Source organism: Puma concolor, chromosome B3 (assembly GCF_028749965.1).
Source record: "Puma concolor isolate L17-30 chromosome B3, mPumCon1.1.hap2, whole genome shotgun sequence".
Lineage (NCBI taxonomy): Eukaryota > Metazoa > Chordata > Mammalia > Carnivora > Felidae > Puma > Puma concolor.
Window position 1 is genome coordinate 104980825 of NC_141672.1, and position 27600 is coordinate 105008424.

Here is a 27600-nt window from a genome sequence, read left to right on the forward strand (position 1 = left end):
TGCAGAACAGAGTGTGTGTGTGTGTGTGTGTGTGTGTGTGTGTGTAGATGTAACTATGTGTGTTGGGATTCATCATGCTGTTATATCCATAGAATGGATTATTTCTGGAAGGCAGCATTAGAAAGTGATCATTAGTTAGAAGATAGGGCATACCTCTACTTTATATCCTTTTGAATACTGCATCATGTACCCATGTGACCTTTTCAAAAGATAAAGAATACTAATGTGTGTGAAACCACTGATTAAATGACAAAGTAAAAATACGAACTTTGTACCATTTTCTGGGGGTGGAGCCGGGTGAGATGTGTCTTCAGAAGGCCTTCCACGTTGATCTCAACACCAGGCTTTCCAGCCTTTGACTTCTCCAGTTGTCTACAGCTCAATTCAGGGTGAGTGAGCCTCGTGCCTGTGGCCTAACTCTCCCCAAACCAGGAAATCCTTGATCTGTACCAGATCTATCAGACAAAGGTCTTAGTATGTAGGGACCTTTGCTGTAGGACTGATAGAGAAAATGAGCCCTAGGGATTAGGGCCTCGCCCCCCCCTCCCACACACACACCGAGCTATGCCAAACATACTTGCTATAATTCTGACCAGGGATAATTTTGGAATTGTGTGTGTGTGTGTGTGTGTGTGTGTGTGTGTTTTGTTGTTGTTGTTTTGGTTGTAAGGAACAACAACTCACTAAGTGAGGGGACACTTATTGAAAGGATACATGTGAAGCAATGAGAATAGCACTGTTCTCGTAGGAATCCAATACAAATAATAAAACAACTTCAAAAATAATAATTACGGAGCACTTGGGTGCCAGCACTGTGCTAAGTGCTTTGTGGCAACAAGGGACCTGATGTTGCTTCTCTGTTCTGACAGCAGCTGGCTTATTCACTACCTATTGGGCTCACTCGGTCATTTTGCGCCTCTATAACACCAGCTCCCACAGGGTCCTTTGAGGCCCTCTCCTACCTCAAGGTCCCCTCTGCTTGTCAGCTGTCTCCTAACTGCTTCCTCATCTTCAGATCTCCTGTTCAGTCCCATGAGAGAGAATTTGAGAGGTCATCCTTCCAACAGCCACTTCCTGTGGGCTGGCCGTCTCATTTACCTGTGGTGAGGGCTACCAGGCCTCATGGGGTTAGTCTTGTCCTAGACTCACCAATTTCCTTTTTGAAGAACTGACCTTAAGCCAAGCATTGCGATACTGGGGACACAGCGCCAATAAAGCAAAGCCCTTGCTCTCCATGGATTTGCCTTCTACCTCCTTTACCTCCAGCTATGGGTGTGGCAGACATTCTGGCCTGTCCAGTTTGGAGACAATGGCCCATGACTGACCACTGAGCTCTTGCCTCAGTCCCCAAGTCACTGCCTCCTGTGGTTCTCTGCATTCATGTCCTTTCCCATTATCTATCCACCTCCAGAAACTGGGCATGTGCCTTGCCCCACTGTACTGGGGAGTCCAAGGTGACCAAACAGATGGCCTCAACAGCTGGTGGAGAGTGATGGGAGGGAGGCCTGGTGGGCTCCACTCAGAGGCCCTGTGGGTCAGCTGCCGTGGGCAGTTGAGTCCTAGCTACAAACAATGAGACTGCTAACTGTTGTACCATAATTTGTAGCAAATGCCCAAGCTGTTATCTGCTTTTCTCTCTTTCTTCCCTTTTGTCAAAGCTAAACTGCTTGAAAGGATTGTATGCCTTGTCAAAGGCGTCAACAGCCGCCCGGAATCAATCTTTTCTAGGCTTGTCTTCCTCGTTCTTCAAACTCCTAGTGATCCTTCAAAACCTAGCTCCAGGCATTCCCCTCCCGCCTCAGTGAGTCCTTCCCTAAATTCTCAGAGGTCAGCATGCCCTCATGTGGGCTCCTTCTGTACTCGGCATGTAATTTTGTTGTTGCTGTTACCATGCTGTCCTGCCAATATTTATTTAGATATATGTTTTCTTTACTGGAGTGTAAACTCACAGAGGCAGGGACCATGGCTTGGTCATTTGTTCATTCGTTTTTAATTTAAACAAATTATTTTGGAATAATTTCAGATTTATAGATTTATAGTATGTTTGTTACAACTAAGGAATCAACATGGCTATGTGACAAGTAAATTTCATAGCTCATTCAGATTTCACTCATTTTTCCTTAACGTCTTTTTCCTGTCCCAGGATGTCATCCAGGTACCACATTACATTTAGTTGTCATGTTTCCTTAGCCTTCTCTGGTCTGTGAGAATTTCTTGAACTTTGTTTTTGATGACTTCGAGAGCTTTCAGTCATACTGAGCAGGTATGTTGTAAAATACCCCTCAGTTTGGGTTTATCTGATGTTTTTTTTTGCTCATGGCTAGATTGGGGTTTATTTATTTTTAAACACTAGCCCTGAGCTAAATACTTAGCATGTACCACCTAGTGTAGACCAGGCATTTGATTAATGGTTATTGAACAGAATTAAATTCAAGTGCTTCTTTGGTACCTCCTATATAAACAGAACCCTGATTGATGCTTTTGGAGAGATGAAGTATGGACCTCAAGTTCTGTAAAGATCTTCCACACAGCTGAATAATAAAAGGCAACATGCAAACAAGTGTCAAATAAGTGGAACTGAGAGAATGACCTACGACAGCTCAGGAGATGGACTAACGAGGGTGAGTGGGTGCAGGCAGCAAAGATCTATGTGAAGGAAGGCCCTGGAAAAGTGGGGAGGATTTAGAGAGGCTTTTTTTAGTTTTCAAGCATACCAGGCTGGTTCTTGCCTTAGAGTCTGCTCACATGCTGAGCCCAAAACCTGAGAGACACCTCCAACTCCTCTTTTCCCCATGGCTGATGTCTTCTCATTGTTTAGGTGCAGGGCTAAATGCAAGTTCTGCAGATGACATTATCCAAAATAGGCTCAACTTGCCACTGTGTCCAGAGATCTTGTCTGTTTTCTTCACAACTTTTCTCAATGTTTCCGATGATTCATCGTTCCCTTTATTGTCAGTCTCCCTCCCTGGAGTCTAAGCTCCTTGAGGACAAGTAGTGAATTTTGAGTTACTCTGGCAGAGTGCATTCCCCGGCAAACAGAGGTACTTGAATTATCTTGTTGAATGAATAAAAGGGTGGGTGTTGGATGAGCCTGAGTGACAAGAAGACGCATGAGCACCTGCTGGTAAGAGGCACTTGAATGGAGCAAGAGTGAACCAGGCAGGCAGGTGGGATGCTGCCAGGTCATGAGACTGATCACAATGGTGTCAGGTGATCTCAAATGGGGTGGCATAACTTGGGCAAAGGCCAATGCTCTAGGTGTGGGCTGCACAGAGGTAGAGGTTGTCCAGTAATTTTCCACCTTGGGGAGGGCAACAAGGGTTCATAGGACAAAGAATGGGGAATAAGGGAAAACTAGGGTCAAGGAAGGGGGAGGGGCTGGAGGAATGTCTGCATAAATTGAGAATGTATCCCATGAATTAGAACAACACAAGAGCTCCTGAGAGGCCAGGGAGGTACCCCAATGAACTTCTCTGGTGTTGGCACAAACGCGAGGGAAAAAAGCACACTGTGGACAACACGGAAGGTGAACACTTGGATTTTTCGATAGGATTTCATACTAGGAAAGGACAGCCATTTCGGAAGCATGAGGAAATCTAGAAGAATGCAATTGTTTCCATTCTGGGCTCAGAATGGAAAGGATCCCAAAGAAATCTTTATTTTCCACCATGTTTCCTACATGGTTATAAAGGACAGAATCTGTGTATACACCGCCGACCTTGGAAAGTATGTATTTTCCCATCCAAATTCAGTTTCAAAACACGGACCAATGCAGTGTTTCATACAGATTCTGACTGGAATAAGCTCAGGGGGAAAAGGCCTGGAAAGCACATGGCAAAGAAACTCTGAGAGTCCAGAGTATGATTTAAAAACAAAAAACATGGGACGTGTCGTCTTTGTGTACCCGTGTAAATAATTATGATGGTTGAACTCTGCTTATTTTTCATCCAACCTAAGTAACAGCTTTGAAAAAGAAAGATAACAGTGACTTGTGTGTATGGGAGTCCAGAGGGACAGTCTGTGACAGAGCTCACAGGGTTCCCAGGAAGACCAAGAACAGGGTCCAACTGATCTTTCTCTGACAAGACAGGGCTGGGCAGAGGAAGGCGTAAAGAATGATTGCACTTGTACATCGGAAGGTCAGCACACGAGATCAGAGAGCAAGTCTGTTATTTCAAAAATATAGCCTTCGAATCCCCAGAGGGTAAGTGGATGAGTTCTGTTCACAACTGGTAACTCCAAAATTCGTCCTCTCCCCTGTGCCTCCTTACGTCAGAGCTAGAAGGGGCCATATTAGTATTAGCCTATGTAGTCCCTTCATTTGAGAAGGAAGGAACCTGATGTCCAGAGGACAACATAACCTGCCCAGAGTCAGTCTGGCAGACTGCGCCTGAGCCTGGTGAGACCTAACACTGCTTCCCATGACAACCCTAAGCAGCCCCTCTGAGGACTGACCACAAAATCGGCTCCAGTTCTACATTTTGATCTTTAGTCTCCATTTATTCGAATCTATGAACACTGTTCACCGTATTTTTCCCCCCTCGCATTACTTCTGCAACAACCTTGAGGTGGCGGCGGGGGGAGGGGGAGAATAAAACAAAACACCACACACATTCACATTCATTGTAATGAAAGGCACACCAGGTATCTGACCTAGACTCCTAGTTCCCTGCCAATCTTGAGCTCATCTAAATTCATTTCCCTAACAGAAAATAGGTGTCAACTTTGCAGATGGAAAGTAATTTCCCTGCAAATATCACCCAGAGAGGTTACTAGTGCTACTTGACAGTTTTATTATTACTTTTGTTTCAAGCTAAGGTGAGGAAATCTACATTTGCCACGTAGCATGGTGGGGGGAAAAATGTAGACTTTTAAACTTTGTGTCAGTTTTACCATGGGAAGGAAAAGTAAGAAACAAAGAACAATTGCGTTGGCTGCAAGCTGAGTCCATCAAAGAGCATTTCACAGGATCCTAGCTTTTCTCCTTACTTCCCACCCACAACCTTTCGGATCCTGAAACATCAGAGAGGGTTGGAGGGAACTATTCTGCATCACCTGAGCAGCCGGCTCAGAAGTGGGCAGCTGAGTGGCTCGGCAGGAACTACTTGTAAACACTGTGTATGAGCTCATTCATAATGTCAGCCAACTGGGAGCAAGGTAACTTCTTTTACTCTTCTCCTGATTCAGCTGAAGGCTGGTATGCTTTCGTGAGTACTCTATCACGCTCTCTCTCAAAATAAATCAATAAACATTTACAATAAAAAAGGAACAACGTATGTAATAAAATATGAATTGAAGTAGCCTCTCCCTATAAATAGCTATTCATGAAATACATGTAAGTGGCTATTACTAAAATACTCTTTTAGTTGTCTTTATGTTGTCTAGGTTTCATATCTAAATGTGAAATGTTTAGATGATAGAGTACCTATGTATTTTCTAAAGGGTCATATAATCTTGGATATAGGATTGCCAGATAAACTACAGAAAATCCAGTTAAATTTAAATTAAAAATAAACAATAATTCGTTAGTGTAAGTGTGTTCCAAATATTGCATGGAACATGCTTTTATTCTTGTCATTTGACACTGGCTGCATTAACTAGCCAGTTCATTTGTTATCCAGATTATTTTTTTCCTCTGCCTCCTTTTTTGACCTTTCACTTGCTTAATTTTAGGAACCCCTATGGTGGAGGGTAGAGACAGGAATACAGTTCAACCACATTGGGTGTCCTACTTATCATTGGCTGGGACACATGTTTTAGTAGGGAAAGAATGTGATATGCTAGGTTGAAAATGGCAATTATCTGCATCCTCCCTATTACCATATAGACAGAACGAGCCACAGACTGATGTTTTCCAGAGTTTGGGTTTTACAGACCAGTAAAATGTAAAAAGAAAAGAAAGTTGTGACACTGTGAGAAGATTAATATTATTTATTGTTGCCAAGTTTAAATCTGATCAAATAAAATGTTAAAAAATACCACACTGCCACTTTCAATTATTGTTAACTCATAAAAGAAAGTAACATCTGAGCATCTCCAAAGTAGGAAGGACACACTCTTAGAATAAAGAGCAGTACTTTTTTTTTTTTAATGTTTATTTATTTTTGAGACAGAGACAGAGACAGAGAGACAGAGACCACTGGGAGGGGCAGAGAGAATCCCAAGCAGTCTCCATGGTGTCAGTGCAGAACCTGGGGCTCAGTCTCATGAATGGTAAGATCATGACCTGAGCCTAAATCAAGAGTGGGATGCTTAACTGACTGAGCCACCCAGGTGCCCCAAAAAAGCAATGCTTCCTAAAGAAAGTTGGCAGCCTTCCGATGTATAGTCATTGGTTTTGTGAAAACTCCATCCCAATGATGCGCAGGCCCTGGGATCTGAGAACACCCAGACCAGGTGATGCCGTGGTAGCCCCAGTAAAATGACAGTACCAATATCACACATCACACAGGTTTGTGCTGCTAGGAGAGAACCACAGAGCACTTTCAAGTAAAGGAAAGAGAAGGTCAACTTTTGATGACCTTATGTTACTATCTAATTTAAGTATTTCATTTCGGAGAAGCTTATTGTGTGGAAATATTAGGTGACTTTTGTCAGACCATGAAGCACTTCCTCCACTTAGAATACACAGAAAACCTTTCTCTAAGCTTTTCTAAACTTCCTTTGATGCACAGCCTGATCTCTGTGCTCTTCGTCCCTATGTCCGTAAAACGAACGCTTAGCAATTGGATAATATGACATGGAACTTAAAGCCCCTTCATCAGAGAATCCAGAGATCTTTGACACTACAAGTAATTAGTAGTTATGAGTAATTCTGGCTCTTGTGAACTGGCAGAATGTGTGATCCTGGCCGAGAAGAGTTGGGTATTGGCCAAAAGGCAGGCGTCGTTGGGCAGGCCAAAAGGCAAGTCCCCAAGTTCAGACTTTCTATCATCCTTCCCATTTTACACAAGGAAAAACTCTAGTGTAAAAGTGGAGAATCGTGTGAAATTGCTGAGTTATTAACAGAAACCATGATTAAAATCAACTTCCCAACCCAAGTCTTGTATATAGTTTCTTCTTGAGAAACACATATAAAGACTTTTTACCAGGGAAACTTTAAAGATTTTTATTTTTTAATTTTTTTAAGGTTTATTTATTTTTGAGAGAGAGAGAGAGAGAGAGAGAGAGAGAGACAGAGTGTGAGACGGGGAGAACAGAGAAAGAAGGAGACAAGCAGGCTCCAGGCTCTGAGCTGTCAGCACAGAGCCTGACGTGGGGCTCGAACTCGTGAACCACGAGATCATGACCCGAGCCAAAGTCAGAGGCTTAACTGACTGAGCCACACAGGCACCCCTGTAGTGACAGAGTTTTAAATTGTAATTGTTTATCTTACCTAATAAGTAAAAAAAAAAAGATATGAAACACATACACTCCCATGAAAAATCACTTCAACTGGAACTCTAAGGAGGCCAGTTAACATCACCTCCCAGTTGCAACCCCTCAGAGTCCTGCCTGAGAGATTCAAAGCCACCAGACGGTCACATTCAGAAGGAGTGCTACCATTTTTTTTTTTAACTTCTTAAATCCCACCCCTTCTGTAATGACTGAAGCTTAGGTATTTTGCTCTCAGCTCTATTTAACATCAGCTTGTTTTCATTCCTCACTTGCTGTTGTTTGCCTTACTAATTCTGACATGATTATTCTTTTCAGGTCCAACTGAAGACAAGAGAGAGGTTTTGGCTTCGGGTCCAGGGTGATGTTTCACAGAAAGTCAACTCTTGTTCCAAGTACTTGATAAACCTCTCACTAACTAATTTCTCACTGTCTTTAAGCCATTAACATTTTGGTTAGTGAGTCCAGAGCCCTTCAGACGCCGTTTTCCTCCTACACAAGTAAGCTAATAAAACCCACGAAGGGCAGCTGGGCCCTGTGCTTGTCTTTAATGGTTTCTGTCACCCAGACCAAGCAGCCACGAGCATGACCATGGCATTGCGCATCGGGGTGTGCAGCCTCAGGGCAAGGGAAGAGTGCGAATAACTGTGGCCCTCAAAGTGCAATTTAAAGATAGCTGTTAGGTTATCCTCTCCCCACGTGCTTCTCTTCTGAACCACCAAGTTTGAGGACAATGTGCTATTTTTACTTATTTTCAGTGGAAAGAACATTAAACCTTAGGGTGATGGTGGCATATTGCTGAATTATGTGTTTTAGCCTGACTAGAATAAATTTTTTTGTTGTTTTTGGGGAGAGGGAAGAAAAGAGAGCTTCAAATCCAGAGAGAGAGAGAGAGGAGAGAGGAGAGAGGAGAGAGAGAGAGAGAGAGAGAGAGAGAGAGAGGAAAAAGCTAGATTTTCCTAGTTTCTGGATTCTAGGTATAAAGAAAAAGAAGAAAATAGCCACAATTAGTAATATAGTAATTTAACTGGAGGAAGCTATCATCCTTAAAAAGGCGTTTCTTGATAGATTTTGATTCCATTTGCCTCTACTGATTTAAAATGTGCTTTCTGCAATCAGAATACAGCTATGAGACTTAAAGGGGAAAGAACACCTTAAAGGCTTTGCAAATGCATGCGAAAGACAGTGACGCTTTCTCCCAAGGATGCTTTGTTGCATCGGGGAAATGAATCAGAGACTTGGCCCTCAATTCCCTCGGCAACAGAAACACGCTTGAAATGGTTAGGGCAAATGAGTTAGGGAAAGTACACCCTGCATTTTGCTTTTAATTTCAACAGAACAAAATAAAACCTTGGACTTGGCTGGAGACACATTCTGAGCCTTTGTGTCTTCTATTCTCTGCCTGAGTCAACTCCAGGCAAGACTGCATTCTTAATGCCTTTATTTTCAGATCTGCCTCACTTAGAGGTTGTGGTGTGGTAGCATTAGTAGTCACGGGGTTTGTCGCCCTAAGAGTTACCCTTGTGAAATACCAAAATATTTTTGTTCAGGTTAAACATTCCCTTCGTTTCTTGGATGAACTCCTTCAGGAAGTGTGTTCGGTGCATATCCAGATGCAGTCTACAAGAAGAGGGTTGGAGAAGCTCGTCCAATTCCTTACAGAGACCATTCCTTCTACCCACGTAGGAAACCCGTGTTCTTCTCCTTTTCAGGTCTATCTTATCAGACTGGGAGAAAGAGACGAAAGCAACCCTACGTCACCACTTTGAGAAAGGAGTTGAGGTACGGTGCTCATAATTCCTGGCTTTTACTTGGATCAAGTATGGGAGAAAGGAAGAAAGAGAAGAGGAAACTAAACCTGGAGGAAGAAGAAAAAGAAGAAGGGCAATAGCTATCCACCCTCTTCCCCAGAACACCTAGCAATCTGCCCTTTTGAGTAAGCTGACTCGTAGTACATACTAGTGCCTCTATGGGCTTGGAGGTATCCAACTAGGCCTGCCATCAAGTAGAAGGCAGTCTGAAGCTGCTGAAGGAGAAGGATGCCTACCATTGGTTCTTTTATTATCATCATCATCATCATCATCATCATCATCATCATTGTAGTAGTCTGTAGGGGAGGAAAATTTTTCTTTTTCTTCTACCTGTCTTGGGTTCATTCCTGCAAATTAGATTGACAAAGGACAGGCGAATGAGAGAAAAACAAGCAAGTTTATTGATTCATGCAGCACACAACACGTGGAATACTTAATGAGGAATAACTCAAAGAAAGATACACCTGTGGAGAAGTGACAAGACGAAGGAAAAGGGTTTTAGACTTCTAGGGGCGGCAAACTGTAGGAAGAGATATATGAGGGGAAACCGACAGAAGATAAAGATTGTTTTTAGTAAGGTTTGTTATTTAGATTCCTTTGGTGCAGACTCTGGGCTGATAAGAGGCTAGAATAGTCTCTGGTGGTTAAGAATCCTCCAGCCCTCAGGGGTGGCTGGGTGGCTCAGTTGGTTAAGCGTCCGACTTCAACTCAGGTCATGATCTCATGGTCTTTGAGTTCGAGCCCCACGTCGGGCTCTGGGCTGATGGCTCAGAGCCTGGAGCCTGCTTCCGATTCTGTGTCTCCGTCTCTCTCTGCCCCTCCCCCGTTCATGCTCTGTCTCTCTCTGTCTCAAAAATAAATAAACGTTAAAAAAATTTTTTTAAGAGTCCTCCAGCCCTTCCTGGTAGAGAGGGGGAGGCCAGAGAATTTGTCCTGAGTCTGTTTCTCCTCAATTGTCAAACTGAGGCTCAAATTAAGCCTTACCCCAGAATGGCATGTCTTAGGGTGGCAGGCTCTAAACCCCTTCACATTCAATTTTTCTTTCTTTTCATAAGGTTCTAAAAATAATACATACACATGGTAGAAAATTTGAAATTTAGAAAGACGTTAAAAGAAGCATGCAGAAACATCACCAAATCTTATCCTGTTAGTCAAATGCAACCACAGTTAAGAATGGTTCCAGTATTCTTTCCTAGGATTTATCTTCATGTAACTGAGATCATTCTTTACAGAGAATTTCACACACCATGTTTTGTTCAATCCATCAAAAGTATTTCCTCATGCCATTATTAATTCTTTAAATATTGTTTTAATGGCAGTATAATTTTTCATCATATGACTCTGCTATAATTTGTTAATAATTTTCCTAATTTTGGACATTTAGGGCATACCTAAATTAACGTTTTATGTGTATGCATAAATGTTAGCCTTTCAAATTCTTTCTTTTTTTTTTTAAGTTTACTTATTTATTTTGAAAGACAGACAGCATGCATATGTGGGAAGGGCAGAGAGGTGGGGGGAGAGAGAGACTCCCAGGCAGGTTCTGCGCCGACAGCTATGACTGACCCAGGGCTCGATCCAGGAATGGTGAGATCGTGACGTGAGCTGAAACCAAGAGTTGGATGCTTAACCCATTGAATCACCCAGGCACCCCTTAAATCAATACCTTAGAATAGTCTAATAGAAGGAGAAACACCAGATCAAAGAGTGTAATCATTTTTAACGTTGTATTAATTTGTATTAACACAGTGTATCAGTGTCTTCCTGAAACTCTGACTGCACTGACTAACGTAATTTGAAAATCTTTGCTTCTTTGTTAGGTCCCTATTATTTAACTTGGTATTCACTGGTGAGGCTGAAAATTGTTTACTGTATAATTAGCTATTTGTATTTTCTCTTCTATGAATTGTCAGCTCATGACCTTTATCTGATACGCTCATTAATTTATATAGACACTATATAATAAGATGATTTGTGCCTCCATTTTGGAAAAAAAAAATACATTTTCTTATCATTTGGCTTTTTGGCCTCTGATTTTGTTATGGTTATTTTTGACACATGGAAATTTTGTATTACTCCATATTTCCACTTATTGACCCTTTACTCAGTGACCTCTTCCATTGCTTTAAAGTACAGAAAAATCTTCACCCACCTAGAATAGATAAATATGTAGAGATTACTCTTTTAGCTATTTAACTTCTGAAAAATAATATTTCTTTATCTAGATCTTGTTATATGGTATGATAAAAAATAATTCTTTTCCTGATAAGCTAACAATTATCATAGGGTCACTTGCTGACTACTTGTCCCTACAGTTTTTTTTATGTATTCCATATATAGATATTTCAGTTTATTCTTACATACGCAAGATTATATCTGGGGGTTTTCTTTTTTTTTTTATTTAAAAAAAATTTTTTTTTTCAACGTTTTTTATTTATTTTTGGGACAGAGAGAGACAGAGCATGAATGGGGGAGGGGCAGAGAGAGAGGGAGACACAGAATCGGAAACAGGTTCCAGGCTCCGAGCCATCAGCCCAGAGCCTGATGCGGGGCTCGAACCCACGGACCGCGAGATCGTGACCTGGCTGAGGTCGGACGCTTAACCGACTGCGCCACCCAGGCGCCCCAATCTGGGGGTTTTCTAACTGATTTCTTTGCCTATTCTTTTGCCAGTAGTTTCATCACCCCCAATTTTTTTAGAAGTTCTTTTTAGCTCTTACACTGAATTCCTTAAAAGATGGCCAAGATGATATACAAAGAAAACTGTTTAAAGAGGATGTCTGCCTTTGAAGTTTCAGGTCTTAGTTGAAAAATATAGTTCTTCTTGTGTCTATGAAGGATGGAGCTCATGCTATGACACAGAAAATCAGGAAGGACTTTCTTGGTTTCTTGATAGTCATGGGAACAGTGATATAAAAAAGAAGAATTATATATCTTTTTGTTCATCTCAAGCAAAGAAAATGTCCAGCGAGGAGATTAAGATATTTAATGCTAGAAGATCACCTCTGCTTGGACTCCTGGGGCACCAGTAAAGATACCAACCCATAGACCTGTAGAAAATTGCCAGAAACTGTCACAAAATGATACATGAGAGAAAGCCTGAATTACAGTGGTCCCATTAAGGTTCTAGAAAGGATGTGCCAAATAATTTTGTTTTGTTTTTTAAGGCTTATTAACAGTGAAATCTTAGAGTGTTGAGGTTTTAGGTGACTTTTTTCTTGCTCTTTTTAAAAGTTTAATTGTGTTTTCATTTTACCCCAAATTCCATACGTTTTTCCTGCCCCCTTAATAATGGTCTGTTAATTAATTAACTTCTGGAATACAATATGGGAAGCTTTAGCCCCAAGAAGTGCAATGGTACAAAAAGTGGGTTTTCTACTTCTCCATCTCTCTTCCTTAGTAAATATAGCAACACTAAAACTCCTCTCATTAGAAGAGATTTTGTGAAAATGAGACAGGACATTTCTAAACTAAGTGCTTTTCCTCCGAATAAGATTTAACCCAAAATGAAGTTGGGGACTTGAAGCAGGTATGAAAAAACCTTTTTTTTTTTTTTTTTTAAATTTCTATTTCTAAAGCTAATAAAAACCCTTTCACAGTAGGTTTTCTTTCTCTTGACAACCAAGGATTGATACATCTTGCGTGTCAGAAAGTAGAGGGCTGTGTGTAAGTAAGTGCTCCCTGGACACAATTCTTTTCCCCTGTAAATTCCCTTTCTGTGATCCAATTGGCGCTCTCTCACTGTCTTGAAAATTCCCATTTTTCTTTAATGGTCTCTACTATCCTGTTTTCTTTGCTCTTCTTAATCGTTCTGCTTTTCATTAGTAGATAATTCTCTCTGGCTGACCAACAGTGAGGAAGGTCAGAGTCATGGACAATATACCCTATCTGGTTTAGTCGGGCTCCAGAAAAGCTAAACTGTGCCTCATCCTCGAATGAAGTTACTTTAAGTACAAGTGATAATCAGCCTCCGTGGCAATGATTTCATCATACTAAGCGCTTGAGAATACCTGCTGCACTTTTTTCACCTCCCCACCCCAGGCAAGTTTATCTTTGCTCTTAAACCATCAACGGCACTTTGTATTTCTTTTCCATGCCACATTGAAAAGCAATAAAAATCAAGCGCGGTGCGTATCACTTAAACACATAAACAATTATGTAATAGTCCATTTCCCCCTCAAACCTTCCGTGCTTGTTTTCCTGTCTTAGAGTAACACTTGAAAGTCATCAAAGTGCCTACAGTGCCAGCAGCTGTTGGTGTTGGGGGTGGGGGAGCACGGCGCATGTCACATCTTTGCTCTAGGATGGGCGTCCACGTAATTTCTTGGAACAAGGCTTCTAGTGGATAACCCGGTGAGATGGAGGAAACTTCCTTCCACTCAGATACTGTCAGGGCCAATGTGCCTTTCGGGAGAGATGGTCTGTGAGATTCTGAACATTGAAGCTGTAAAAAAAATTGAGCTGGACAGATCCTTGCGACCACTTTTTCTGCTAAATATAGATAAGTTGTCATCGGCCTGCACGAGCAATTTCCAGCTACAGCTCCTCAGGAAGGGAGGCAGGTCCAGGGGCTCGTGTCTCTGGCAGTTAAACTGCAGAGAGAGGAGTGGACCTCCACTCAGAGGTTGAGCTGCAAGGGAAGGGGGCAAGAATGGAAAGAGGAGAGAGGCATCTTAGCTTTGGTTGAATATAATGGCACACTGGGGCATCTGTAGCAAATGACGGTAGTGGCTCTCATTAAGCATCAGTAACTTTGAAGAAAAGGTGTGTAGAAGGAGCTCTAACCCAGAGTCTGCCCTCAAGGTCCCCCCTCTGCCATCACTTTGGAAAACAATGTGGTAGAGTGGGAAGATACTATGAGATACCTAGTCAAAGAGTCCTGAGTTTGGATCCTACCTTAACCTGACCCTATGTCTGATTTGGAGTTACTGAAATACTCTGAGCCTCAGGGTCCTTCTATATAAAACGTAGGTAAACTACTATCTCTCTCACAGTATTATTAGGACTAATGATAGGATTGAAGTACATGGCACGGCTAAGTACTTATCTTTGCTCGGTGCCCTTCTCCTTCTTCCCTGTTAGGCAAGTCACTTAAGCTTCCCTGGACTCCAGTGGTTTTTCTCTTAGCAAGTCCTACTGGTTGTACCTCCAAAATATAATCAGAATGTACCCACTTCTATTTCCATGGCTACTGCACCAGTACAAGCCACTGTCATCTCTTGCCAGGGCACTGCAATAGTTTCCTGACTAGTTTCTCTCCCTCTGTTTTTAAACCCTGTATAATCTGTCTCTGCACAGCAGGTAGATAGAACTTTAAAAAAAAAAAGTAAGTTAAATCATGCCACTCCCCTATCTAAAGCCCTCCAAGCGCACTTAGAATAAAATCCAAGCTTCTCACTACAGCCTTTGATGCTCTGTGCGATCTAGTCCCTGCTTATCTTTGTCTTCTTTGACTCCCATCTGCTATCACTTTCTTCTTCTATTAATATTTTCCAACTGTACTGGCCTAATTTCACTTCCCAGAACACATCAAGTTTGTTTCTACCTTGGGGACTTTGCTTTTGCTGTTTGCATAGCCTGGAAGAAGCTTCTTCCAGCTTCTGCAGCGGTTGAAACCTTTTCAACGGTTCGGGCAGGTGGTCCCTCCTAAAATTTGTCTTTCCTCACCTAGTGTGTCTATCCTAGCCTATTTTACTTTCCTCAGAGCACCTATCACGACCTAGAATTATGTGAAATTTTGCTTGTCCGTTTTCCTCTTGGGAATGTAAACTCTGAACAAAGGGGACTATATATATATATATATATATATATATATATATATATATCTACATATATCTATATATCTATATATCTATATCTATATCTATATCTAATCTATATCTATATCTATATCTTGAATAAGCCTAGAACAATGCATGGAGCAGAGTAAGTACTCAGCAATCACTTGGTGAATGAATTAGGAATGAATACGTAAGATAAGGTGGTAAGATCTTCTTAAAAGTTTGTGACTAGATCTGACAGTCTTTCTATGCCCTTTCCATTTCTAAAAGATTCTAGGATTCCTTGAACAGAAAGTCTGAATCCCAGAATAATTTTACAGAAACGTAGTTTAGAAATTTTTCAAATACTCAACATAGAAAAAATTATATTAGGTTTGCCAGACGGAGGCACTCTGGGTATCTGCTTTAACGAAAAAAAAATAAGAAGGACTTATAATTTGCATGTGGAGTATTTGTATGTAAAGGGATCCTTTTAAACTATTTAAAAATTGTGTTCCTTTAAGTAGCATTTAGATTTTCTGAGCAATCCTATTTACAGTTGGCTTAGCATATCCATTCTTCACAGATCTTGAAAGGGAATATGATTCCACAGCATAACACATCTGCTAAAAGAAATGGCTCAGGTAAGCTCGGGCTTTGTGACTTGTATGTTCTTCGGCTCAGGGAGGTATTCATACCATTGTGCTCTGGGCAGGTGAGTCCACTTCTGGGCTGTGTTACAAGAGGGACACTGTGGGGGCACCTGGGTGGCTCAGAGCCTGGAGCCTGCTTTGGATTCTGTGTCTCCCTCTCTCTCTCTCTGTCCCTCTCCCTGCTTGCACTCCATCTCTCTCTCTCTCTCAAGAATAAATATTAAAAAAAAAGAGGGACACCGTGCAAACTGGATCACATCCTAGGGAAGAAACTGGAAACCGTGTTAACAGAAGAAAATGGGAAGGCTTAAGTGAAAGGAGAGGAGATTGTAAAGGCTGGCAGTTGTCAAATATTTGAAGGTTTCTCATAAAAAGGCATATTCTGTGCTGCAACCGCCATGGGACAAATCTAGAACCAATGAGTAGAAGCTACCGGAAAGCAGATTTTGACTCAACAAATGGAGAGAATTTCCAACAGTCTGTCTTCATACATAAGCAAAAGCCTGCCCGTAAATACAACGAGCAGGTACCATCACTGGATGTTTAAATTTGGGGGCAGGCAGAGGAGCAAGGATTCCTCTTATTGCAGGTGGCCAGCACAGACACTTCCAGCAAGCTCTCACGGAAATCTCTTCACACATTCCAGGCTGGCTAGCAGGGACTAATAATACTATGTGATCTGTATCACATACCGTTCTACCAGTAACATATGGGATACGATGAGTGCCGTTTAAACAACAGCTCAAGCCCAGAAAACTTTGAGTTTCGGAAGTTAACTTAGAATTTCACAGATCCGTGATTTTATATTCTCACCTGGAAGCAAGTTACTGGCTATTTCCTGCCCAAGAGATTTCTTCTCTGGAAAGCTGAAGGAGGCTACTATTCTTCCATATCCTTGGTGAAAGACAGGTTGTGTTCCAAGCATAACCCTGGGTTTAGGGATAGCCGATAAGGCTGGAGAGTACAGGGTTGAATTAGATCACCTTTTAATTTGTAGCCTAAGAACGGTCTGTTATTTTTACCTATCCCTTCTGGCAGGGGCAGCTGGTAACTGGAGGCAGAAGCTGACCTTCCACAGCAACACCCCCAGCCTGACCCCTCTTTTCTCCTCCTTTCCTTCCTTTGCCTTTCTTTAGAATTCCTACGAGCCTTTGCATGCTTAGCATGAAAATGAGCCCATTTTATTTTTGGAACCCACAGAGGCAGCCCTGAGGGGAGTTATTGTGTTGCTTTTAGCAGCTAAACAAAAAGGTGTGAAATCATTTGCTGGCTGCTCTAGAATGGGAACAAATAAATAAATAAACTGAGAAGGAAGGTTCAGGACAGTGTGGGGCAACTTGGACAGAACCTCGTGACAGGCTTCTCTGAGACTTATTAGTAACCAAAGTGGCTGTAGGAATGTCTGTGTATCTTTCTCACCTTCCCAGGAAGTTATGAGAACAGCAGGGAAGCCACCGGGATGTTTTTTGTTTTATTGATATATTTTCATACCATTTCCATGTTGCTTTGAAAAGGACATAAGGTCAGGACTACTTTGAGAAAATTCCTTAAAGTCCTTTGTAACATTTCCTGTGCAGAGAGAGTGAGGTAAGAAGAGGGGACAATTCACCAGGCTGTTCTAAGAACTGGGGACTCCCCCTGAATGCTTCTGTGGACACATATTGAAGTCCTTACAGGCCTTTCACGACTTAATCACATAACAGTGGTAAGAGACACAGACCTCAAGCAACAAAGACTTCTTGTGAATCTTGAGGTTTTGGTCTTATGCTGATAACAGTGGTTGAGAGCAATCTCCTGTTTGGGGTGCCGAGGGCCCTAGATACTTCTCTTCTTGGAAGAGCATCATATTTTGAAATACCTCTTCATTAGCAGGTCCATTTCAATGGGCATCTATGGTACGGGATTGCCTTTTTCCTTTGTTTTTTTTTTTTTTTTTTTTTTTTTGCAATTTTGGAATCTTTTTTAACCTACAAAATATTTAAAGCATATAAAAATGCAGAGACTTGGTAAATGTACATCCTTATTTCCAAGATTTTACAATTGCTACTTGGGCTCTTTTTTAAAATGTTTTTATGTTTATTTTTGGGGGGGGGGAAATGAGTGGGGGAGAGGGAGGGAGGGAGGGAGAGGGAGAAAGAGAGAGAGAGAGAGAGAGAGAGAGAGAGAGAGAGAGAATCCCAAGCAGGCTCCATGCTCAGTGCAGAGTCCGATAAGGGGCTTAATCCCATGACCATGGGAACATGACCTGAGCTAAAACCAAGAGTCAGATTTTCAACCAACTCAGCCACTCAGGCAACCCTAGGCTCTTTTAAAAAGAAACTAAATGTTATGGTTGTGCCTGCTCCCATGCTTCTTTCTTCCTCTTTCCCAACAGGCAAACTCTCTTCTGCAGCTTATATATGTCCTTCCATTCTTGGCCTTTATGCAGGCTTGCCCACGTAGCAGCTTGGCTTAACAAATGTGGCCTTGGGAGTATTTGGGCAATCTGGCTTTAGTGACTGGTGGGCATCACCACGCAATGGGGACTAACAGGGCCTGTCTTATTAAGGTGGTTAAACCTCCTTATATCCAGCATTCAGGGCAACATTACAATATAGTCAAACAGCAAGATAAGACAGATCTTTTAAAAGCACTATTTAATCAATTAACTAATTCAGAGAACAGATAATACTGATTTTGCCCACTTCTTGTCAGGGACTAGGCCATGTGTAGGGATATGGTGAGTCACACACAGACAAATGGAAATTAAAACCACTGTAATATCAAAATTTTTCTTAGGAAAAGAACTGTGTTTCTTAGGACAATTCCACAATAAGGGGTGACCTTGAAGATGCAGGCAATAAGAACCAAGAGACAACTCAACTGAACAAAGCAGGGCTGTGGGGGAAGGGGAGGAAGGAGAGAGAAGAGGGGGAGAGGGAAAACTAGGAACCTCAGGGTGAGACAGAGAGGAGAGACAGGAGTGGAGGAAGGGACAGAGGCAGAAGACAAGAGGGCATGTGGCAGTGTGACTGAAGTGCAAACAGTCCATGGTGGTCCACCTATGGTGGCTGGAGGGCTGTGACAAGAAGGTCCCTCAGGAGCCATGTGAGGTTTATGTTCCTGTAAGAGAAATCCATTGTTTGCTACCCATCCTTCCCCGCCGCCCCCCCCCCCCCCAGTAAAATGTTCAGTGAAATAGATTTTTTTAAATCAAGTAGGAGGTGGATTTCATATACATGTGTACATACGCATATGTATGTATGCACATATATATCCATGTATATATGCACATATGTGTATATATAGAGAGACATGTACATATTGTAGAAAAGACATCAAATGAACGGAAATGAATCAGTGGAGTGCATCAATTCAGAGCCAGGGATGACTGGAAACACAGCCCTGGGTGCCTTCCCCTTAAACTCCCAAACCTCGGAGCTCTCAGAAGTCCTGGCTTTCCGTATGATACAGGGAAAGTGCAGTGAGAGACTTCTGAAAGGACAGAGAGACCTAATCTGACATTGGAGTTGAGGGCTGAGCTTATTATGTGTTTTAGTTTTACACTGAAGGTTATAGGGAACATGATTTGAATATGGGGGTGGATTCTGAAGCCATAATTTATCACACCTCTACCAAGTTGCCCGGATGCTCTTCTCCCTTGTTTCCAACTAGCAAACTCCTGCTTCTTTCTTTAGGTTCCATTTAAATGTCACTTTATCTGTGGAGCGTTCCTTGACCCCCAGGGAGGGTAATTTTCTTCTTCCGGACTCCCATCTGTCTCCATAAATATCTGTATTACAGCACACATCACATGGTATTACATGGTAACGAACCTGAAAACAACAGAGTCGACCTCATGGTATTGCTTTGGAATCCCCACTGGCCAGCAAGATATGTGGCCCCTTTGCTGAATAAATCCTGGGTACGTGAGCAATAAAGGGAAACTAAGAGGGGGACACATAACTTCAGGAAGAGCAGAACCCCAAGCCCCTAAATAGTTACACCTCTCTCCCCCAACAGCTTTGCTGTGACATACCATTTGTTTTTCCCCTTGTACCTATTTTGAATAAGAACCCATCGCTCCCCAGAAGTAAAAGCAATGTAATAGTCATTTGTTTGTTTACTTCTTCCCCGTGCCAAGACCCAGGGTGACGAGGCTGGATTGCATATGGGGCGTGGGCATCAGAAACTGGGAGTCTCACCTTGCCCGGCCTGTCTGGCTCGTATGCTTGGGCAAGTCACATAGCTCCTGTGGGACTCCGATTCCTCACCCAGTGGTAATGACCAGCCTCACAGGGTGGCTGCAAAGCTTAATTAAGGATTGAGAAGGAGGCAGAAAATACAAAGTGCCTCACACACGCAAAGAATTTTCTTCCCGTATTTATTTTTGGGCTCAGTAACCTGTGGTAGGAAGTGTTTATGACCTAGAAGAGGAACCCAGTGAAAAAATGCGACTACTATTCTCATTCATTCTAAAATGGCTCACTTGGTACGGACGGGGAAATGGACCACACACTTATTTCTTTTATTCTAGTTCGTTCTGTGGCCCTTGCTGCCAACTTTGTGTGTACAGCTTGCTACCTCTAGGTCTCAGTTTCCTTGACTACAAAGACTTTCTCCCTGATTCCCTGATGCTCAGATGTGTTGTGAGGCCTTCAATTTTTATCCCAGTCCCTATACTTTTAAATCTGCTCAGAAACAAGGTTCGCGGATGGGACGCAATGTTTATGAGCAAATCCACAGCGGTTGGTTCCCTGAGCCCAAAAAGAGGGTCTTGTAAACCTTTGCAAAAGCGACTCCCCAACTCAGCCTGGCTCTGTGACACCTACCTCTCTTCTCAGCACCTGGAGACCTTGGCAGGTCCAGGGTTTCCATCACTGCCAGGGCCTTGGCTTTGTTGCTAATTGTTGGCTGGATGATTGAGCAAAAGGACAAGTAATCCCGAGGCAAGAGTGAGAAGGTAAGAGAGAGACAGAAAAGCACACCGAACAAGTGGTTTGTTACCAAAAAGCCATATTGTTACCACAACATTTTTTCTTTCTTTTTTTTTAATGTTTATTTATTTTTGAGAGAGAGAAAGACAGAGACAGAGACAGAGTGTGAGCAGGGGAGGTGCAGAGAGAGAGAGGGAGACACAGAATCTGAAGCAGGCTCCAGGCTCTGAACTGTCAGCACAGAGTCCGATGCGGGGCTTGAACTCACCAACAGTGAGATCACGACCTGAGCCGAAGTCGGACGCTTAATGGACTGAGCCACCCAGGAGTCCCACATTTTTGGTTTTCTAATCATAGAGGCTGTCTCTGTGCTAGGGATGTTCAAAGTTCAAAGTTGTTCAGAAAGAGAAAACACGTGTCATATGCTGTGTTTGTTGCTGAGAGAAGAATAGAGGCCACAAGGTGACCATTATTTACACAGCGCCTCTTCTATACCCTCATCCTGCCCCAGCTGTCTTCAGAATCCCTGGCATCACACCCTGGAGGCAGGTGGGTCAGCCACATGGATCAGGTGAGGAGGAGGAAGTGTGAGATGGCTATTACAGGCTGCCCAGCCAGGTGTGGTGGTGGCTTTGGAGAGGTGTGGGGCCACTGAGGCTTATATAAGGAGGAGGGAGAACGTAGGCCAAAGGGGAAAATGTAACGTTGACTTTGATTGGCTAACTGAACATGAGGCCGACTGAGGGAGGTGAGAGAGGGAAGGATGGAAGACTTTGGAAAGCATGACAGTGTCTCATTTGTATGCAACACGAAGGTACCTTCCACATATAACACAGAAGCAGGTGGAGATAAATGGGAAACTTGATAGGCAGTAAAACCACATGCTATTTTAAATATATGCAAACATTAAAGAAGATTGGTATTAGTAGAATATGTTATATATCCTAATTACATCAACATTAGATGCGCTGTTAATACCATTACTCAATGTCATTTAAAAATCACTTGGGGGCACCTGGGTGGCTCAGTTGCTTAAGCATCTGACCTTTGACTTCAGCTCAGGTCATGATCTCACGGTTCGTGGGACACAGCCTTGTGTTGGGCTCCATGCTGACAGCACAGAGCCTGCTTGGGATTCTCTCTCTCCTCTCTCTCTCTCTCTCTCTCTCTCTCTTTCTGGCCCTTTTGCCACCCCCATCTCTCAAAATAAATAAATAAACATTAAAAAAAATCACCTGAAGAAAATGCAAAAATAATTTTTGGAACTTCAACCTTAGGCGCTCACACATCATTTTCTTAGGAAAATGTGGCCGTTGGAAATGTTGGACAGATTTTTTTTTTTATTTATTTATTTTTTTTTATTTATTTTTTTTTTTAAATTTTTTTTTTCAACGTTTATTTATTTTTGCGACAGAGAGAGACAGAGCATGAACGGGGGAGGGGCAGAGAGAGAGGGAGACACAGAATCGGAAACAGGCTCCAGGCTCTGAGCCATCAGCCCAGAGCCCGACGCGGGGCTCGAACTCCCGGACCGCGAGATCGTGACCTGGCTGAAGTCGGACGCTTAACCGACTGCGCCACCCAGGCGCCCCCAGATTTTTTTTTTAAACCAAAGCATTATAACTTGTCTCCAACATGCCGGGAGTAAAATTTTCTATAGAAGCACTATTATAGAAAAATGCCGCACGCTACGGATTAAGCACAGCTAATCACAACACATGAAAGCAAATGGAGCATGTTCTGAGGGGTGCAAATACGTTGGAACCTGCCTATCACGAAACACGGTCTGCACAATCCTTTGAAAAATAGCCCTTTTGCAAAGAGAACTTATTACCAACTTCACGCAAGTGTCTCAATTTCAAATGGGGTTAATTTTATATACATTGAGAATGGAAACAAAAGACAATAGGAAAATGTCCTTTTAGTTCTAAGCACCCCTCTTATTTGGGGGTGGGGAAGCTTTCAGCGATTCCATAGGTATCTCGCACTTAATATATGGGAGGCAAAAAGCAGTGCCGGCTAATTCCAACACTTAAACTACTACTTAACCATCCAGCTGTTAAAAGGAGTCCAGAGGAATCGTTAGCTACAGTAAAGAGGTTTCTCAATCGACATCCCACTCTGAGGTCAACTCTCGTCACAGGTGCACTTGGCTGTGAGGCACTTGTAATGTCAGAAGCAGATATGGCTGCCAAGTTCAAGTTGCCATGACTCTGAACGTATTATAACATTCCACTCCAAGCCAGAGCCCGTAACTCTCACGGCTGTTCTGATGAGGGCCCTTCTTGGTACCACTCTGGCTCACACCCACTGGCTACAGTGATGCAGCAGGTGAAGGACTTAAGTGTCACTAAGTTGGTTTCCAATTGCTTCCAGGAAAAAAAAAATCCATGGCATATACGATTCTTACATCTGACACCTGGCAAATTTCCCCTGTGTTCACAGGCTACAGAGATGGGATCTGACCATTGCTGTCATGGCCTTAAGTGCTGTCTCCCACACTTTGAGGGGTCTGAAACACAGACACCAGGGAACATTAGCGTTTTGGAGACAAGGTGTAGGAAAACACTACATGTACCTGAAAACTCTGCCAAGCACCTCAGGCCTGACATGCCGTTTCTTAGCTCTTCCAACATCAGAACATTCTGTCTTAGGAACTGTCACCTCGACATCATATGCTGGTTTTATGGTGTTGATACACATCTACCAGAAAGGAAGCCAAAAGGAAGGACTCACCACTATCACTGTCTCCTGCAAATGATCCCCCTGCTTTGCCCCTGGGCGTTTTTCTCCACGTATTGTTCTTGGGCTGTCTAATTTGGACGGAGCATCGGTGGAGCTGAAGTTCCACAAATATTCCAATAATAAACAACAGTGCTAATTACCAGAAGGGCCCTCGAAAAGTAACAGAATAACAAACTCACTTTAACTTGGTCTTTGTGTCTTTGGTGATTAAAAGGTCAGAATGCTACGGTTTTGTTTGCAGCGTCATTTATGTTGACATTTTCCCCAGCGGGGTCAAATCTTCAATGTGAAAATAAATCTAGAAACTTTCTGTCACACGCTTTTAGGCTGTGTCTTCCCAATGCCACCCTTTGGGAGGTAGGCACAAGTCATGGTAACTGGCCACATCCTCTATCTGTGGAGGTCTAAGAGTTAGCAGAACTTTATCTTTATGATGAAATGGCCTTTAGAAGTGGGTATTGCCAAGTTCAGAACGCGAGCATCATTACTGAGAAAAGAGCACTTTCCTTTTAAACAGAGAAACCAACAGCCATGCACTACAAGGCTTGAAAAAAAAAAAAGGGAGCTACCGCAAAACAAACAAATATTCAGCTCAGTTTCAGGAAGTTTCCAGAGGATCAAACAAGCCTTTCTCTATTGAAGTTGTTGGGGGAACATTTATGCTTACTTGAGCCTTAGTTCCTATTTATGCGCTGGCTTTTATACATCGACCTCAGGAGGGCATAACGACTTCAGGTTACTCACAAAGTATCTTCAGAAAAGGCAGCCTGGAAATCCCACCCCCAGCAAGGGGGAGGGGATGCATTCAAATCTGAATTTGTTTCCAAACCACTGCTCTGTCCTTGAGGCCAGGATATCTCAAAAACCGGAGAGAGGAATTCCACTGAGAGAGGGTGAGAAAGATGGCTCATGGTGTGAACATGCCTGCTAGGAGAATGCCTTTTCTCCTGGGTGAAACTGGGAGACCAGAGAGTCTATTTGGGGAGCCCTGTTTCCACTCAGAAGAAGCTTGCCATTTTCTGCTGGTCCCTGGGGAGAGGATTTGGTGCACAGTTGAATGGTCAAGCAAATTCTCTTCCACAATAAAGGGGGAACTACACCACCCCTTGGCAAACAATACTCCTGTTTTATAAACCTATTACTTTTTAGTTCTTGGTGTCATTCATGCTTTTCACAGTGTTCTCGTTGGTGTTTTTACCCCCATTTGACGGATCAGAACATTGAGGCTCAGACAGTAAGTCCCAAGTTACACAGTAAATATAGTACGTAGGAAAGCTAAGATTCAAACCTGGGTCTTTGAGCCTCTCATGCCGGACTTCTTACTAACATGCCAGATCGGCTCCTAACTACATCCTTTCTAATAACCCACATTATGATTGGTGGGAAGAGAGAGAAACGTTTGGAAAAAAATACTAAAGAATTGAGAACGGGGAGTGGGCATGCAGTAGAGGGAAATGTGGTCACTTGGTTGTTGTTACTATGTCCCCATCTTTTCATGGGAGTATTCCTTTTAAAATCTGCATGTTGGAACTTGCTGGTGAAATTTAAGTCACATCCTGCATACGGTGCAAGTTCACATCAGAGAAGCCGAAGATGAGGAAACAGCTGGCTCTAGAGGCATCAAGCCTGAAAGATGCACACACCTAAACAGAAACACCAAATGACGCTTGCTTCTGGAGACAGTCTCCTGAAGGTTATCCATACTTTAGCAAGGACAAATCTTCAACAAGCAGAGTCTTCCTATTTAGGTATCTCCTACTACATACGTGCCTAATTTATACAGATATCCACTTGGCTTACTTTGGAGCTTAGGAAAAGCTCCCTATGCTGAACAGCTTCCCTTTTTTCATTACAATACAATGGATTTTGACCATACGATATGTGTGACTATTCAATGGCACAAAATTGATGTGCCTCCCCCTACCTGGCCCTCTTCTTCCATAACATCAATACCCTCAGGCACACAAGGCGGCTCTCACTCCAGGAGGCTTCTGGGAGCAGCGGCTCTCTGTACCCTCCTCCCACCCTAATCTTTTTTAAAGTTGGTACATCATGTCCATAAAGTCGACTACCCCTTCCAGAGTTTCAAACAGCCATTTTAGTCACCTAAATCTGAGAGAGATACATTTACAATCCACTTTAGGTTTATGTGGGGAACCATAAATATCAGGCTTGAGCCCTGAGGGCTAGAATTTCATGGGCCATTAAGCATGTCACCAGGTGGAAAGCTGTCAATAGCTGGATGTGAGTTATAGTCAGATAACCACAGTCAGCCTGGCTTAAGAAAGTGTAACCCCAATCAGAGAGGGGTGTCCTCCTGCCCGCCTCCATCTCACTCGCGCTCACCAGTTTTTCCCTCCCTCCTCTGCACTCCGCTCTTGTTGGGTCTTTAGACTTGTCCCCCGTGCTTGATGGCAGGCTGCCTTTCTCTTGCCTAGATTGAAAGGCTAGGTGACATATAGAAAGAACAGGAGATTTGCAGTGAGGCGGATCTGGATTTAAATCTCTGTTCTGCCATTTGTAGCTATGACATGATGTACAAGTTATGTGACCCCACCTTGGCTCCAGTTTTTCCCAGTTGCAAAATTATTAAAGATAGTCAATAGCGTAAGAAAGGTAGGAGTAGGGCCAATAGGTAGAGATTATAGGGAGAGAGATTTCCTGCCTAGTAGACAGAAGAACTTTCTAAAAACCAGATTGGCAAACCATAAGAGACTCTTAAAAGCTGAGAACAATCTGAGGGTTGATGGGGGGTGGGAGGGAGGGGAGGGGGAGTGACGGGCACTGAGGAGGGCACCTGTTGGGATGAGCACTGGGTGTTGTATGGAAACCAATTTGACAATATATTTCACATTAAAAAAATTTCACGAAACTAAAAAAATAAAATAAAATAAAACCCAGACTGGCTCATAAGTATAATGGGCTGCGTTGAAAAGAAATGAAGAAGGTAACATCTTCTGTTGCAGGTTTTGTGCCTAAGCTGGATGCTGAGTGGAGGGTCCTGAGAATAGATGGGAGTTTAGCCTGGCTACTTCAAATTTCCCTGCTAATCTTCAAATCTGATGATTCTTTGATTTGCATATGTGTCCTTCCAGAAAAGCCAAGATAAATCTTCTCAAAATCCCCAACAGAGAATAGAAGTAAAGTGACATGATTTTTTTTTCTCATTTTCATTTTCCTTCTAGAAAACTAATCCCTCCCATGTTTTTCTCCTCCATTCAATTAGTTGGCAGAGAATCCCATTTCCACCGAGTGCTAGAACACATTTAACCATTGTGAAACACTTAACACAAACCACATGGCCATAAGTTTTCATGACTCCCCACTACACAAATAGTTCCATTTTTAGAAAAATCAAAATTCTCTGCTGCCTCTTGCTCTCCTTCTCTCCATTGTTTCTGTTTGACCAGCTCGGCAGTACTCTCCCATCCTGCCCTCTTGCTGTCTGAGCCCGTGGCACCTGCCAATAAAAGTGATGACAGACTTTAATGTTCACGCAGGTTTCCAACAACAGAGTTCACTTCATAATCACCAGAGTTCAGCTGGTAAGCCTGATCTGAGTGACATCGGATTTTTTTACCTGAGATGTTACACTGTGCGCTTTCATTTCTACAGGTTATGAACCACTTTGAAAGTGAATTTTTTAGCTTGCTAGGGGCAATGACCTATGAGCCTGCAGACAAATCCCAACTGATTGGGTAAAGCCCAAACCCTTGTTAGAGTGCTTGAGTTTGCTTGGAAAATTGGCTGCCACGTATGAGTCACAGACACAGGGTCGACCTCTGGGAGACACTGTGTGTGTGTGTGTGTGTGTGTGTGTGTGCGTGTGTGTGTGTGTGTTTTGAACATGCCTGGGACATGAAGCAGATCATAAGCGTGTCTTGCAAACAATGACTTCTGTTTGGCCAAAGTGAATATCAAGGGCAGCCTTACACTGGAGGAGGGCCATAGGAGATGAAGGCCATCGTGCCCACGGAGGGATAGGCGTGCCAAGGCTGCTCACAGAGCACTGTCATCACTGACTGCCCATCGATCAGCCAGATCCTGGGGAAGCATGGGCTTGCACCCACACGATGTTAGTTATTCAGCTCTGTAGTATTGTCCCTATTTTACACACGGAGCTCAGAAAGGTTAAATAGCCTGCTCACGGCCACATTACTCCTCCGTGGTTGTAGAGGCAAAATGTGACCACATGAGGATGCCTCTGGGCCTTGGGACTTTTCATGACACTGTACTCTTTGGGTGGCTTTTAGTGCAGAGTCTGACTGTACGTGTCTATCAGGCCATGTTTTAGACACCCGGCCTCATTTTTGTTTTCTGCCTCTGATATTATATTTCTTGC

The 27600-nt window shown here is 42.8% G+C and overlaps 1 protein-coding gene and 1 long non-coding RNA gene across 3 annotated transcripts in view; one reads left to right on the top strand and one right to left on the bottom strand.

Annotated features, from left to right (window-relative positions):
* RORA (RAR related orphan receptor A) overlaps positions 1–27600 on the bottom strand; it is a 722772-nt gene that overhangs the window by 138632 nt on the left and 556540 nt on the right. The window lies entirely within an intron of this gene.
* LOC147580254 (uncharacterized) lies at positions 3241–11205 on the top strand. Its single transcript, XR_015252688.1, has 3 exons — positions 3241–4204; positions 7693–7769; positions 9087–11205. It is a non-coding gene; the product is annotated as an uncharacterized LOC147580254 (long non-coding RNA).